The 14,607-nt window shown below is 36.4% G+C and overlaps 1 protein-coding gene across 1 annotated transcript in view; it reads right to left on the bottom strand.

Moving 5' to 3' along the window:
* The window catches only part of SNTG2 (syntrophin gamma 2), a 301,458-nt gene that overhangs the window by 155,692 nt on the left and 131,159 nt on the right, over positions 1-14,607 (bottom strand). The gene's annotated exons all lie outside the window — the stretch shown is intronic.

The raw sequence follows: 14,607 nt of genomic DNA, 5'->3' as shown, positions 1-14,607 counted from the left end.
ACTAATTATAGAGTTGAGGGGAACTTCTTTGCAACACGCTGTACAGTACAGCATAGAATGCCCCTTTTCACCACCTAGAAGAATAGTAATTACTGAACACAACATAAATTCTTTTTTTTTTTTTTTCTGTACATCAGATGTGATATATGAGATTACTTCTATATGTGTAATTCCTGATTGGGTATTTTATGATTTCAGTAACTCAGATAAATATAAATTTTGATTTCAGTAGTCAAGACCATAATCTTATATTAACAAGTTATTTTCAGTTTTTTTTCTAACACTCACCTTACTAGACATATATTGATATTGACTCAGGGGAAAGGGGAATACAATAAATCATAAATTTCAGTATCATTTAAGGAGGGTAAAACTAATGTATATGGTAAAAAATAGTTAAGAATACTTTTATATATAATTTTCAAAATTTCTCTCTTCTGTTTCCATGAACTTTATACTACACCAGTCTGTGCTAAAAATGGAAAACTATTGTATTATGACACATGGTACCTGAACTATGTAGAAATGTTTCTATGATTCAATTTCAGATGATACAGTTCAGCTTTATTGAAATCTGTTTCATAGGTTCTTTTCTTCATTTTGAACTGCATCAAAACTTTTGAACAAAATTATCATATGCATTGGGAAAGTTCAGATCCAATCTGTATTAGAATATGTCTCCAGATTTAAATTCAGTGACTCATACCCAAGAGTCATTTTCTATTACATAAATCCTCTCTGCTTATTTAATTCATGTTTCTCTCCACCTATACTTACACCCTGTAAACAGATTATCCCAATATATCCCATCACATAGGGATAATGGAATAAATATTTTGACAGTTTAGATTGCTTTAGCATAATTGGACAACAAATACAAATACACCACATGGACAACGTTAGCCACTTCATAAAAGACAAGCAAGGTATTATTTATTGGCATCTTATACATCCAACTATAACTGATGTGTATTTTTATATGGCAGATAGGTACATTGTAATTGATAATACTGATAATATAATTGAATTTGTAGCCCTATGAAGCAATCTATTTGCATAACATATTGGAATAATCTTGATATTTGTATTTTCATAGTTCATGGAGTTGCTTATTATAGAGCTTCAAATATTCCTATTAAAGGACATCTCAAAAGAAGTTATTAAACATTAACCTAAACGTTTCCTACTTAACAGCTTTTTAAATTAGAGCTACATTTAAAAAATGAAAAAACTTCCTACTTTTAATGATGTTCAAATCACCAAACAAAATGCCAAAAGCTGAGTATAATCCAGTGTCATAATCAAGATCATTTATACAAACTTATTTAAAGCCTGTGAGCATATATAATTTGCTATGCCTATGACTAGCGGTCATACAAGACCAAACATCACATTTCATGTTCTATAGATAATTTTTGTTATTGAATTTAAATTTTAAAAAACTGAACAGTGTACAATTCCAGAAGATTAAAAGAAAGGTAATACTGCGTTAATATTGAAAACATATAAACAGAGCCATGGATCTTCATTATATTACAATGCTTTAAGGTCAGATGGCTGTAAATCTGGCAATGAACCATCCATTCCATTATGCAATAACAGTAAAACCAGTTCCTAAATATTTAAAGAGGAATAATTTTAAAGGAGAAAAGTGCTATGGAAAAAACCTTTTCAAATTACATGCTATGAAATTTCCAATCTCTATGACAGAGTACCACTGTTGCAATAACTCTTATAAAGCAGTGATCTGACACCCCACAAAAACTTGATTAAAAACATAGAACTATTCAAAATAATACAGTGTATTTTAAGCATGTGTAAATGGGCTAGTTAAAAGATTCAAAATCAAAATGTAATTGAGATAAAACTAGTTTTGTGGATATGCTTCTTGTGGAATGGTGACAGTACTTCAATTATTAAAAAAAAAAAAATAAATCAGGGATCTAAAAAAAATCTAAATTAATTTCAGTAATATTTGTAAAGAACAAGACTTGTCATAAGATAATGATGAACGGAATAGGTTCTATGCACACAGCAATTCAAAGTCAAGGTCATTTAAGGTCATCCTTGTAACAATGAAAACAGCTCAAACAAATAGAGAAAAGCACTCCATCTGGCTAAGGTGGTCTTGCAAAAAAACCAAACATATGAGTCATGCTGAGTATGAGAAAAAGCTATGTTCCTGCATAACGCCACAGCCAAAATCACTGGTGTGATCCTACATCATCAGGAGACTATTTAGAAGCAGTAGAGAGACTGTAAATTATTTCTGTATCTGGCAGTGATCCACACACTAAATAATACAGCTAGTTCTGATACACATATTTTGAAAATGATGCAAATAAATTGGAGAGGTAGCAGGCAAGACCCACAAGAATGCCAAACAGCTTGAGAGATTTGTGTAGTAGTGAAACAGATGCCAGGAGTTAAATATATTTAGCATTTTTAAGCACTTTTCAGGGATGATCAAGCAGTTCTGAAGTGTCTTCCTTGGCAGAAGACGACCAAATCTTACAGACAGATACAGTGAAAATTTCAGTGACTTGAAGTGGAGAACAGACACATTCAGACTAGAGACACAAGACAAGATTTTAAAGTTTTGTAGTATGACACACCATAACTGTATTTTTTTAAAAAACATTTTTAATATTAATATGACCTTGAGACCTTGGAGTGTACAGATATTTTTTTATCTTTATTGAAAGCATGATCTGTCATGTTATTTCATAAACACAAATTTAATCTAGTTTTAAATGGAGTATTACTAAAATAGTCATGAGCTTTTTTTTTAATGCTAGTAAGCAATAGAATATTTAGGTACATTCACATAAATGAAAATAGTTTCACAACCTGCCAGAAGTATCCTCATACTACAGAGCAAGAATGGAAACACACAAAGGTTTAGGGAGAATTAATCCTATTTTAGTGATCTGAAATGCTTAAATGCTTTTTCTAAGTACGTGTATGAAATTTATCTGTTCAAAGTATCTTGTTGACCAGCTTTAGCCTTAGCTTTGAACATTCAGCATTTTAACAGATCATAATTTCACATTAGAAGATAAGATGCATGTAATTCCTGATCAGCAGTGTTAATTTGGTGTTAGTTTATGTACATGACATCTAGGATTAACTTGCACCTCTATTTCAGGGCAAGAATCATTCACCACTAGCTACTGAGACTACCCTTTTGTTCCTGTAAGCCCTCAACTCATTCCCTGCATATCTTCCAACATAAAAGACAAGACAAAGATAAGATTCAAGATTCAATAGTCTGGGTATTTCTACCTTTCTAATATTTGACTTTGTAACTTTATTTTAAAGGAGGAAATTAAAAAATAATTTTTTGGGGAAAAACACAAATTCACATGGTTCACTATAGGCTAGTGTCCATTTAGTCCCTCATTTGGACCCTTAAGTTCATAATGTAGACGCTCACTACTTGAGCCAAAAAAAAAGTCTGTGGGTAATTTAGAGGAGATTCAACATTAGATACCTGCTGATAGCAAGACACTACAGAATTCAATTTCAGGTTTTGGAGGGAAATGTGCTAAACAGTAATTATTCTCTTTTATTGAATCCCTTCTGTCTGTCCCCTCTAACTTATCCTGCTGTGGTCCCATTCTCTTCTCAGGACCTTTCTTTGCTTTTGTTCTTCCCCATCTTGTAATTCAAAATTCTGGAAGGTATTTTTCACTTCTCCTTCAAACCAAAGAACAGACTATTTGTCTTACAATTCCAGTCTCACAAGCCATGCCTATGCTAAAATAAAGCAGGCTGAAAGATTTTCTCCAGCAAAGCAACACAGTAAAACTCCCATCCACACTACTAAATTTTCATTCCTTAAAAATATTATGACTACCATCCAAACTGCCTAACTGGGACACTACATGACACATGCCATCTCCTGATTTGGTCTGACGCATTGTTAAAGAGAGTCATAACTGACACTGGCCAACACTGAGACAGCAAGAACACTAACACCCAGTATAGACAATTTGGCACAAGTCTAAACATAGCCAGGGAGCACACTCACATGTGTTATAGATAACTGTGGCCAATGCTGAATGTGTGCTACACCTGTGTTTTATTTTCTAGTAGAGATGAAGTCACGTAGACCTGTGTATGACGGATCTCACAATAAATGGAAAGAAAAAGGACACCAACATACACTAACTACATGCACAGATTTAAAGTTATTTCTAATTATCCCTACAAGTACTACTACCATCAGCATTAGTATATATACTAATATAATATACTCTAAATGATGATGCTTCTATAGCTGGCACTATAGATACAATTCTCACAGTATCACACTAATAAATCATTTTACAAAATATATAATAAATATACTAATACTGGTACAAACATATTCTGATAATTGTGAGTCAAAATTTTAGCCAAACTCAGGTATCATGAAAGCAAATCCAACTAACACCACTGTCTGCCAAATCAGAATTTGCTGGTTGCGCATTTGAGTGACTACTGGTAACACAAGTCCTGAACGTGGACTACTTTACTGGTAATTCTGTCTGCTTGCCTCTGCTTTCTTCTGTGGCAACTGAGGCACGGACTCCCGATGAAATCCAGAAAGAAAGAGAGAGTTTATTGTTACAATGATACATACTTATGCTCTCAGATGCTGTCGGTAAAGCTCTTACTTCATACTTAACAAATCAGCAATTAGACAGCTATCAATCTTTTCTCCTATCAGCATAAGACCTCTCTAACACGCGCTGTGCAGACCAATCACCCTCTCGTTCACGCGCTGTTCTCGCGGTAGCATCTTCTCGCAGTTCAGTACTTTTCCACAGTTCAGTGTTGCAGCTGTCCGTTGTTTTTCCCTGTCACCTTGGCATAACTCAACAGCCTCTTATCTTTCTTCCAAGGCCTGTTTTTCATCAAAGCCTAGCTCTTTCTCACAGGCTGTACAAGGCTGGCAGGTCAATGCCTCCCACATTCTTCCTTCAGGCTGTCAGCAGAGTTGGAAGGACAAGACAAACTGATGATATTTTATCAAGAATCTTTTGTATTAAAACTTAATCTATACAAATTTGGATTCAATACTCAACCGACAGGTTTCAGCATGGTTAAGATGATGTCTGTGAAAACACAACTGTGTGAGCATACAGTAGCTTTCAAGTGCAGTCTAAAATACAGAATTCATGTTCATTTGTAGCGGTGACAGAATAAATTTTCCATCAAGTATTTGATTCCAGGCACGTACATTGAAATTAACCTGAAATTTTCATAAAATGATCTATAGGGACAGAAATCAGAAAGAATGCTGATGCCCAGCCATGAGTGTAAAGCAAGGAGGCAAAGGCAATGACAAAAGTAAATGTCTGTCTGTCCAGAGTATATGTTAGTTGGGAAATGCTTGGCAGACCTTTACTGTTTGCTGGTGCTCAACATCAGAAAGAGAAAGCTGAAAATCTCTTGAACACAGAAATCAGCTTCAAAGGGCTGTCTTTACATCTTTTCTGATAGAAAAAATGAAGGCAGAATTCATGGAAGAAGAGAGTTGTCCAGTTTACTGTGTTAGTATCAGAGATCAGAGTACCCTCCCCAGAGGAAGAGGGCATATATATCCAGCTCATTGGGAAGATTTTCAGGAACATCATACAGCAGAACCCACAAGTCACATCTTCTGGCAGGATGCAATAAGTTGATCATGTGGGAAGTAATTCCATTGGTAGTTCTCATAATGGATGACATCAATGCATTTTCTTGATGTGAGAATGCCCTTAAAGCAGCGATCCCAGACAGCTGTAATGGTCATATATGACCACCAAACAATTAGACAGATATGTTTATGACTCCAGGGAGAAAACTCCAAAATGTTTGACCAAACATGTGCAAGGTGGCACATCCCACAGGAATCCTGCCTAGCCCAAGAAGCACCAGGGAGGTTTGGTCTGCATTTGTACCAAAAATATAGGGAATCACAGGAAGTAAGTCCTAGGGATGAAAATTAGGTAGCAAAAAGAGAAGCTAGAGACCTGGACTTCTATAGTAAGATTCTCTGCAACTCTTTCAGTAGTTCCTGCATGTCTGGGGAGACAGGCAGGGTTTTAATGCCTGCCTAAAGAGATGGCTCAAGGAACACGGGTTCAGTTTCATCAGAAATTGTGGGCATTTTTGAAACAAAGGCAGGCTATACAGGAGTTACAGACTTAATCTGAACTATAAAGGACCCAAAGCTGCTGGTACTTAAAATTCAGGATGGCTGTAACTAAAGAGTTAAACTACCATTGGAAAAGATGACAGATACAGAAACCAGTATAATTATAGATGATGCTTCTATTATGGATATAAACAGAGTTTGTCTGTATCCTGAAGTGAAGGACAGGTCAGGGAGGGAATAATACGAACAGGAAATGTAAAACAGTACCAGGAACAAAACCAAAACTGCACTAAATCTGAACTAAACAGAGGTATAAACACACTGAAGAGGTAGAAGAAGAATCTAATACTTGGATGTAAAGTATGTAAGAAAGGTAAAATAGGCTAGATAAACAGCAGAATAAATACCTTGTGCTACAGAGAACTTAGCCTCAAATAAAACTAATAACCCAATTACCTCAAGTAAAACAACAGATTCCAAGTTAAATGCAAGCAAGGGTCTGTATTAGTGGCCACTCAGCTAGGATGATAACAGTGAAATATGCGAAGAGGCCACAGGAATGAGAAATGTAATGGTGGCAACAGACTTCACTTAACCTCCAGCAAAATGGACATAAGGATATATAATGCAGTCAACAAAAAACAGGTCTCTATCAGTCACTGCTTCATGGAGCTCACAAGATTAGACTCGATACTTGCCCTAGTCTTGAGTATAGCATGAAGGATTTGGTTAAAATTTTTACAGCTGAAAAGGTTCTCTGTAATAGCAACTGCTATGTACTTTACATTCAACATTTATACAACTGTATCCCAAGAAGGGAACTATTCAAAAATGAGGAATCTTGTTGAAAGGAAAAATAAAGGGGGTAGCTAAGAAAATTAAAACTTTATAGGTAGTGTGAAGAGTACTTAGGGCTACCACACTGGAAGCACAGAGCCAATAAATGTCACTCATTAGAAGGGCTTAATTAAGAGAAAAAGGAAAACTGCATGGCTAAAGAGGAGGTTAAGAGAGGTTATTACATGTAAAGACTGATGGACATCACATTCAAATGAAGACAAGAAAAAAAACATAAGCAAATTAATTGAAAAACAGAATTAGGCAGTAACAGTAAAGAGTTCTGACAACTGCCAAAAAGAATCAAAATTAATAATAAATCTTCAAATCTATCAGGAGCAGGAGGTCTGCCAAAGAAACCGCAGGGACAATTTATGATCAAGATATAAAGACTACTCAGAGAAAATAAGGCTACTAAAGGGAAGATAAATGAACACTTTTCATTACTGTGAAAGAAACTAGAGATATACTTCCAACATTTTTTGTAGCACAAAGGATGTATGGATCTGTGTGAATTTGAAACCTCTTTAGAAGCAAATTGACTAATTAACAGTAGCAAATCATCAGGGTCAGGTAGCATTCACCCTAGTCCTAAAAGAACTCAGGGATGAATCAAAGCAGGAGCACTGGAGTGATTATTTCTCAATAAAGCCTTAATACATGAAGACTACAACACTGAAAATAAAATACCATTTTTTTATAAAAGGTTCCAGTTAAGGCTTAGGAAACTTAAGGCCTGCACTAAACATGTTAGAAGAAACTATAGGGGAAAAAAAAAATCTCCAGACAGTGAGAGAAACTATAACAAAGAACAGAATTGGCAGACACTTTATGAACTTGAACTATCCTGGAAGAGACCACTATTTTTTAAAGGCATGTTATGGAAATATAGGAACTATATTGCACAGATGTATTGCTAATTAAATAAGTAGGAAAACAGAAAACAAGGGGATGGATTCAATGCACAGTTCTCACAATGAAGGAAGGCCACCAACAAAGTTCCACTGTTGCCCATGTTACAATCTGCATTATTTAAAAAACTCATGAAGAATTAAAAAAAAATAAAACGTAGGAGCAGTAAGATTAACTTTGCTGCTTACTGAGAAAGGAAGAATAAGTGAACTGAAAGTATTTGCAGAACAACTTACAAAAGATGTAACCAGGCAACAAAACACCACACAAAATACAATAGCAGATCAAAGCTAGTGAGAGAGATTATTTTTGCCATGTACATTGTTTATATAAGGAATTAGGATCGCTTCTGAATCAGGCATTTCTATTAAGGAATAAGACCTTGGGGTTAAAGTAGATGGTTCCATGACATCATCAGTGCAGTGTTCAGTAGTGGTCAAAAGGACAAATCAAATTTTTGTAAGTCTTAGAAAAAGAACGAAGAACATAATTATACCACTGTAGAAATCCAAAGTTCACCCCACCTTTAAAGTTGTAGTCCATTTTGGTCCGTTCTTACCTGAGACTGCTAGAAAAGGTTCAGAAAAAGCCAATAAGGATGATGGAAGCGCAAAACTGCTCCTGTACAAGGAATAACAGAATAATCTATAACCCTTTATCCCGGAAAAGAAACAGACTGGGTAGCAAGAGGCTCTTACAATACAGTAAGCTGCACAAGAGGACAGTGAACGGGAATCAGTCTTTATAGCCTTTTCTAATACAAAAACTAGGAGTCATCAAATGATACTATTAGGAACTAGGATCAGAACGAACAAAAAGACATGATTCTTTGTGCAATATGTAGTAGATTCTAGAGCCTGGTGAGAAAAAAATTCTGGATGTTGAAAGTGTACACATGTTCAAGGGGCTATTGAACAACTATAGCAAAATTAAATCTGTTAAGAGCCAATACAAAGCTGCATTTTGCTCAAGAATGCACTGAATAACTTGGGGTAGGGAAAGTGTTAAGAGAAGCATCACATATGCTTGCCCTGTTTAGCTTTTCTATGAAAACATAAACAGCTGCTGTTGGAAAAAGGACAATGGGCTCAGTAGATTTTAGGTCTGACTCAGTTCTGAACTCTTTATGCAATGACAAAATTTCATGGCTACAAAATTTGGACAGAAACCCACACTAGCTTTGCAAGCAACTATGAAAGAAAATTCTACTCCAGACATTCTTGCCAAAACTTCATTGCAGTATTTGTGGGAAAAAACCCACTATCTTTTTGTGACATTAATGATATTGTCATGCACATTTGCAGCTGAAAACCCAGTATTTATGTCTCAGTCAAACATACAAACATATAAACAACTAACTTCACTTTTTAGTTGCCTGCAGGCTATATATATTTTTTTTCTTTTCAGAATAATTTATTTATGGTTTGAGGCTAAAGTGAGACAGATATCTGTATCAGGCCTAAAAAAAAACCTAAAAAAAATAAATACAGAGCCACAGTTGGTTGTATGATGGCTGTGTAATTTTATTTCATTATAGGCAAGGAAAGTGTTACTAATTATCAATCTGAACAGGAAAGCTGAAATTAATACTTTTTTTGCTTTTTAACTACCATTTTGTTTTGCTAACGATATTCTTTAATAGTATCTACAGTTTATTAAAGCTCTTCATTCTAAAGGCTTCCAAAGTATTCAATGCGTATACTATTTTGATCACTCAGTCCAGCTGTGCTACAAAGCAGAAGTAATCACGTACCTTCCATAGCACACCACACAGTAGGCTTGTTTTGTTTTCTGTTTCTAGGAGATTAGAGGAAGAATAAGTGCCCTGCATGAAACTTCAGGATACATTTAAATAGACAGAATATAATTATTAAAACTGTAATTGGCCAGGATACCAACATGAAATATTCCTGTATTTCTGAGACCTTTTATTTTGCAAATTGTCAAAGATTTTATTATCTGTTTCTCAAAGCAATACTCGCTCAGTAATACCTACCACTATGTTTAAGAATTGGGGTAATAATTTGACCATGATATTCTCTAGCATCTAAGTTCTGAGAAACAATGCACTGACCAGTGTCAACCATACCAGCAATGGAAAGAGAAGGCAGATTTACCCTCTAAGTGCTTGACAGGTGGTTTAATCTGCTTGTATGTTCAAGGAGTTCTTTGAGTGGGTAGGCTGGTTGTCGCATTTGGACTTAGTCTACGGTGGAAGAATATGTATTTTGGAAATGTATTTTGTCTTTGAACAACAAATTGTAAACCTGAGAAGGCCACTAAAATTTTCACTTTTGTAACGCTTTAAGTATGAAAGGAAATTCACATTGCCTAACTGCACACATCTGAGCAAAACTTTTGTCTTGTTCTGATGCATGAAAACACTGGAGCATATAGGTGTTGACTGGACAAGCTTGCATATGTCCAAAGACAAACAAACTGCTTTTAAGAAAGCAGCCTACTTTTTGTGAAAGACTAAGATTTACGTGCACTGAGCCACTAGCTAGGTAGAAAATCAAAAGCAATTTTTAGGGATGAAATTCACATAGCTGCAACAATGGAAGGACAGAATTGAAATTCTGGGTTAGAAGCTGTATTTAGGTGTGATCTATCTGTTTTCCTCCCTGTCACTATCACCCTCATGGAATACCATTTACTCTGCAGGAGGACCACAGCATGACCAGTGGGTTTGCATCTCGTCAAAGCATATCGCTCAGAGACAGGGGCTTTATTTCAGAACAGTATCATGTTCTGTGCACTGGGGCAAACCGCACTGCAGAAGAAGCTGTTAAAGATGTGAATAACCAGAAATAATTTTGCCCCACCTTCAGATGTTGATAGCCATAGTCCACAGACGAAAGCAATGCAAGTAATATATTCTTAAATTCAGTCTGTATCTTTTGCTTATATGTAGTTCCAAATGGGGTTAGAAATTCAGAGAAAGCCTATTCCAGAAGAGCTCTGGACTGAAACAGCCTTATAACCATAAAGGTGGGGGGGGAGGAGGGCCTTAAAACGTCTCAGTCATCAGTATTGTAATAAAGACCGGTGAGGCAGAAACTTTCAAGAACTCCAAGGATGATGCCATGCAAGAATATATTTAAAAGCAGATACAATATAAATTTTAAAACATATAAGACACAGACATCATACAAAAGAATAGCATGCCAACAACTGTATAAGAGAATAGACTGCTTGGTAACAGGAGGGGTAATGCTGCTTATAGCAGCTATTAACAGCTGAAAAAAAATCTGGTAGTTTTAATAGTTCTCTAAATTACATTTGAAAGTATCATTAATTTTGAAATTATATGGTCAAATACTCATCTTTTAGGTATGAGATAGCTCTTGACATATAAAACTTTCTAGATTCTTTTAAGACATGACTCAACAGAAAAGTTTATCTCTGGAAAGGGCTCTTATGTCTTGCTATTCATTCCTATAAAATGACATGACTGGAGCTTAATGGGCAGCATGAGAAGGCAATTTTTGATACTGTTTTCCTTATTTTTGGTACTGTTTTTATATCCACCTGTCACTGTCTACCCTTTACATCATTATTACCAGCTTGTTAACACCTAGGACTGACACATGTAATAAAGGATCTTTCATTAGGAAAACCATTTTTATATATATATGCTTTTATATATATATTAATGAACAATGTACTAAAGGGATTTCAGAAGGAGATTCTGCTTGAAGCATTCCACGCTCAGTGATATAAATGGATATATTTGGAAAAAGATGCCGTATGTACCATATTTCTCTTTTCTGTGCCAGTCTAAATGAAAATATTAATGAATGCATGTATTATTTCCAAACATCAAACTGAAGCACATGATAGAAAATGACAGAACACTGGAAAGAGCCCATCTTCCTTCAGATTTTGTGGAAACTTTTCTAAGAAACAGGCCCATTTTCAACAGCTAGAATAGGTTGGAAGACAAAGATTGAAAACCCTTTATTTTTATTCTTTTCCCTTCTACTCAATCAGTAAGTGTAAGACCACTGTGCTGACTCTAGCAGTGCCCTCCTGGGCTGCCCTGTCCCCCTGCCATGGGGCAGGGAGGTCATGTGGGGAACCACTATGCTGGCTTCTCTCCTTCTCTCCATCTCTCGCATTGCAGGACGTGGATGCCAAGTCACTCGTCTACATTAAATATAGCCATGACCAAACATGCCTTGGTACCTGAATCCATCTAGTCCCCACGCTCAAACAACAGACTATTACTTTAACAGATAACAGACTATTCCTTAAGCAAGGTAAGTGACTAAACATGCAAGCAAAGAACTCATTCATTGCTGCATTGTTCAGAGTAGTTCAGAGTCCTTTTTTTTTGTTAGATAAACTTTATTCCCAACACTATAGTTCTATCTGTTGTTTCTTGGAAAGAGTAGTCTCAAAAGGCTTCCTTGTTGAAAGTAAGACGTCAAATTTACTACAGGTACTACAGGACAGGTTGACAACAGAAAATAAAAGCCAGTCTTAGGCAATGATGGCAATAACAATACAGCTTGCTACCCAGGCCCTTGGGAAACATGCAGGTGAAAGGAAGAAGCAAAACAAGAAAGTGCAATATGAAGAGTTAAAAGAGAGGCCTACAACCTGTCCTGCATGGACGCAAGGGAAGAAACAGTCTGATACCAGAAGGGGTAAGAAGATAAAGATAGGTACTTAACATACCAGCCATATCTTATCTTCCTTTTCTTCAACTCTTGAAGCTACGACAAGGAAGTTATGAGATAAAAAATGATTGAAGAAACAGATCCTGTGAGAATGTGAGACCCCGTAAAATGTATCATAAAATGCAGATGTCCTGCTGGTTGTTACGTATCCAAAAAGAACAAAAGAGGATGGGGTGAAGAACAAGGATATGTGAAATCCTTCAGGAAGTTTTATCCTCAGGATGGGGAGTTCCTGCTATGAGGATTTTCTCAGCTCACACCCCCCACCTCTCCAGGCCCAGAGCTTCCTCAGCAAATTTTTCTGCATGTGTTTAACATTCCACCAAGTACAGAGATTTCCACTTCAGTTCACACATTCCTCACTTCTCACTGATTGGCAGCGCACTTCCACCTTCACAGTGGTTGCAGGTTGCAGACCATCTTCCGTCTGACTATCTTCCTAGAAATACAGATTTTAAACTGCAGTAGGGACTGCTCTGGCCAAAATTATTTCCAGATGGAATTCCAAAGAAGCATCATACCGAGGTGAGAGAGTGCATTCAGCAGCCCTAATGAGAGATGGTGCTGGATTATGATTAATCACTGAGTCTAACAATATAGGCATCTACATGATAAGGCTAGAACCATGTAGCCTTATGCTGATATGTAAAGACACCATACAGAAATTCAGATGAACTGCAGTGCCATCACCTAGAACTGGGACACAGAAATTCCTTCTTCCAGTACATGGCATTCGAAGGTCAAAGAATACTTAACTGAAAATTCTGAAAATTCAGAAAGTACTGAATTTTGATCACTTCCTTACTCGCTATTGTTATATATGTCCCACAGCCTTTATTAAAAATCATGAGTATACACATGTCTTGAGAAATAATGTAACAGCTTTTCTGTAAAACTGCAACGGAGCTGGGGTGTCAATCAAAGAACTTTACTACAAGTAGGATTTGCTATATTGTTGGCTATAACACGTATGATTTTCAGGAAAAGTTTTTTACTCAAAAGGTGCCTGTAAAAACTTTAGTTCCAAGTCTTTATAATTTTTAATAGGCTGTTTTATATTCTTAGAAATAGTTGCATTGGTTAAAAAGACTGTAATGCACAAAGTAGAGCAAAAAATGGAGACAATGGAAACATAAGTCAAGAAACCTCAAGAAAGAGAGGAAAAGACATGAATTCGTCCTCCATTGCACCACGTGATGCCGCATTCTCCACTTCCACAAAGCGGAGAAAAGCTGTAATAAGGAACAGGTAGACAGAAAGCAAAAGATTATTTTGAATTAGAAAGAGAGTTTTGAAACAACTTCTTGCATTGCACAGAATCTCACCTTTTCCCAAAAGGACAGGAAGAATGCAGCTATAAAAACTGACTGAGGCATTCCAGTCACTGTCGAGTTTCGTATAAAGACATGTAAGGAACTGAAGGAAGTAATGTCTGAAACATTCATCGACTCAGAAAACCTCAAGGACAAATTGCGGCCTTTGTGATTAGTCTAAGGAATGAATTATCTGCCTAGGGAAGCACAGGGTGTATTTAAGGTTGTATGGCTCTGCTCTCTTGCAGTTGTATAATCAAATTCCTTAAATAAGCCTTGAAGGGAGGAGACGTAGACTTAGTAAAACCGTATGTTCGGGTTAAGGCCTACAATTTAATTTACGACTATAGCCTTGAAGAAGAGCTAAAAGAGTGGTAACAAAGATAAACAACTGACACCAGATGGAGCTAATGACTGGATAATTGCCCAAGAAACAAAAACGGAGGAAAAGGTGAAGGTGGTAGGGGGAGATCACAACCACCGAATCAATTGGACAAAAGGGTTAATGTACCCCATTCCCCCTCATCACATGTGCAGAAGCCACGCTCTACCTTCTGCCAGTCTCTCGTGGAAATGAATTCATGGAATACCTGCCTCTCTTTGTCTAGTATGCTAATCAGCTGATAAGATGAATTTAAAAGGCAACAGAAAGTTTTCTGTGTGTACACCCACCACCCAAGATTACTGGACATGAGACAACGCTAGATCCAGGGGTGGTGATCCAGATTTTTTC

This window comes from Strix aluco, chromosome 3 (genome assembly GCF_031877795.1).
Source record: "Strix aluco isolate bStrAlu1 chromosome 3, bStrAlu1.hap1, whole genome shotgun sequence".
Classification (NCBI taxonomy): domain Eukaryota; kingdom Metazoa; phylum Chordata; class Aves; order Strigiformes; family Strigidae; genus Strix; species Strix aluco.
The sequence above is the reverse complement of the archived record's forward strand: the minus strand, read 5'-3'. Positions and strand labels throughout refer to the sequence as shown.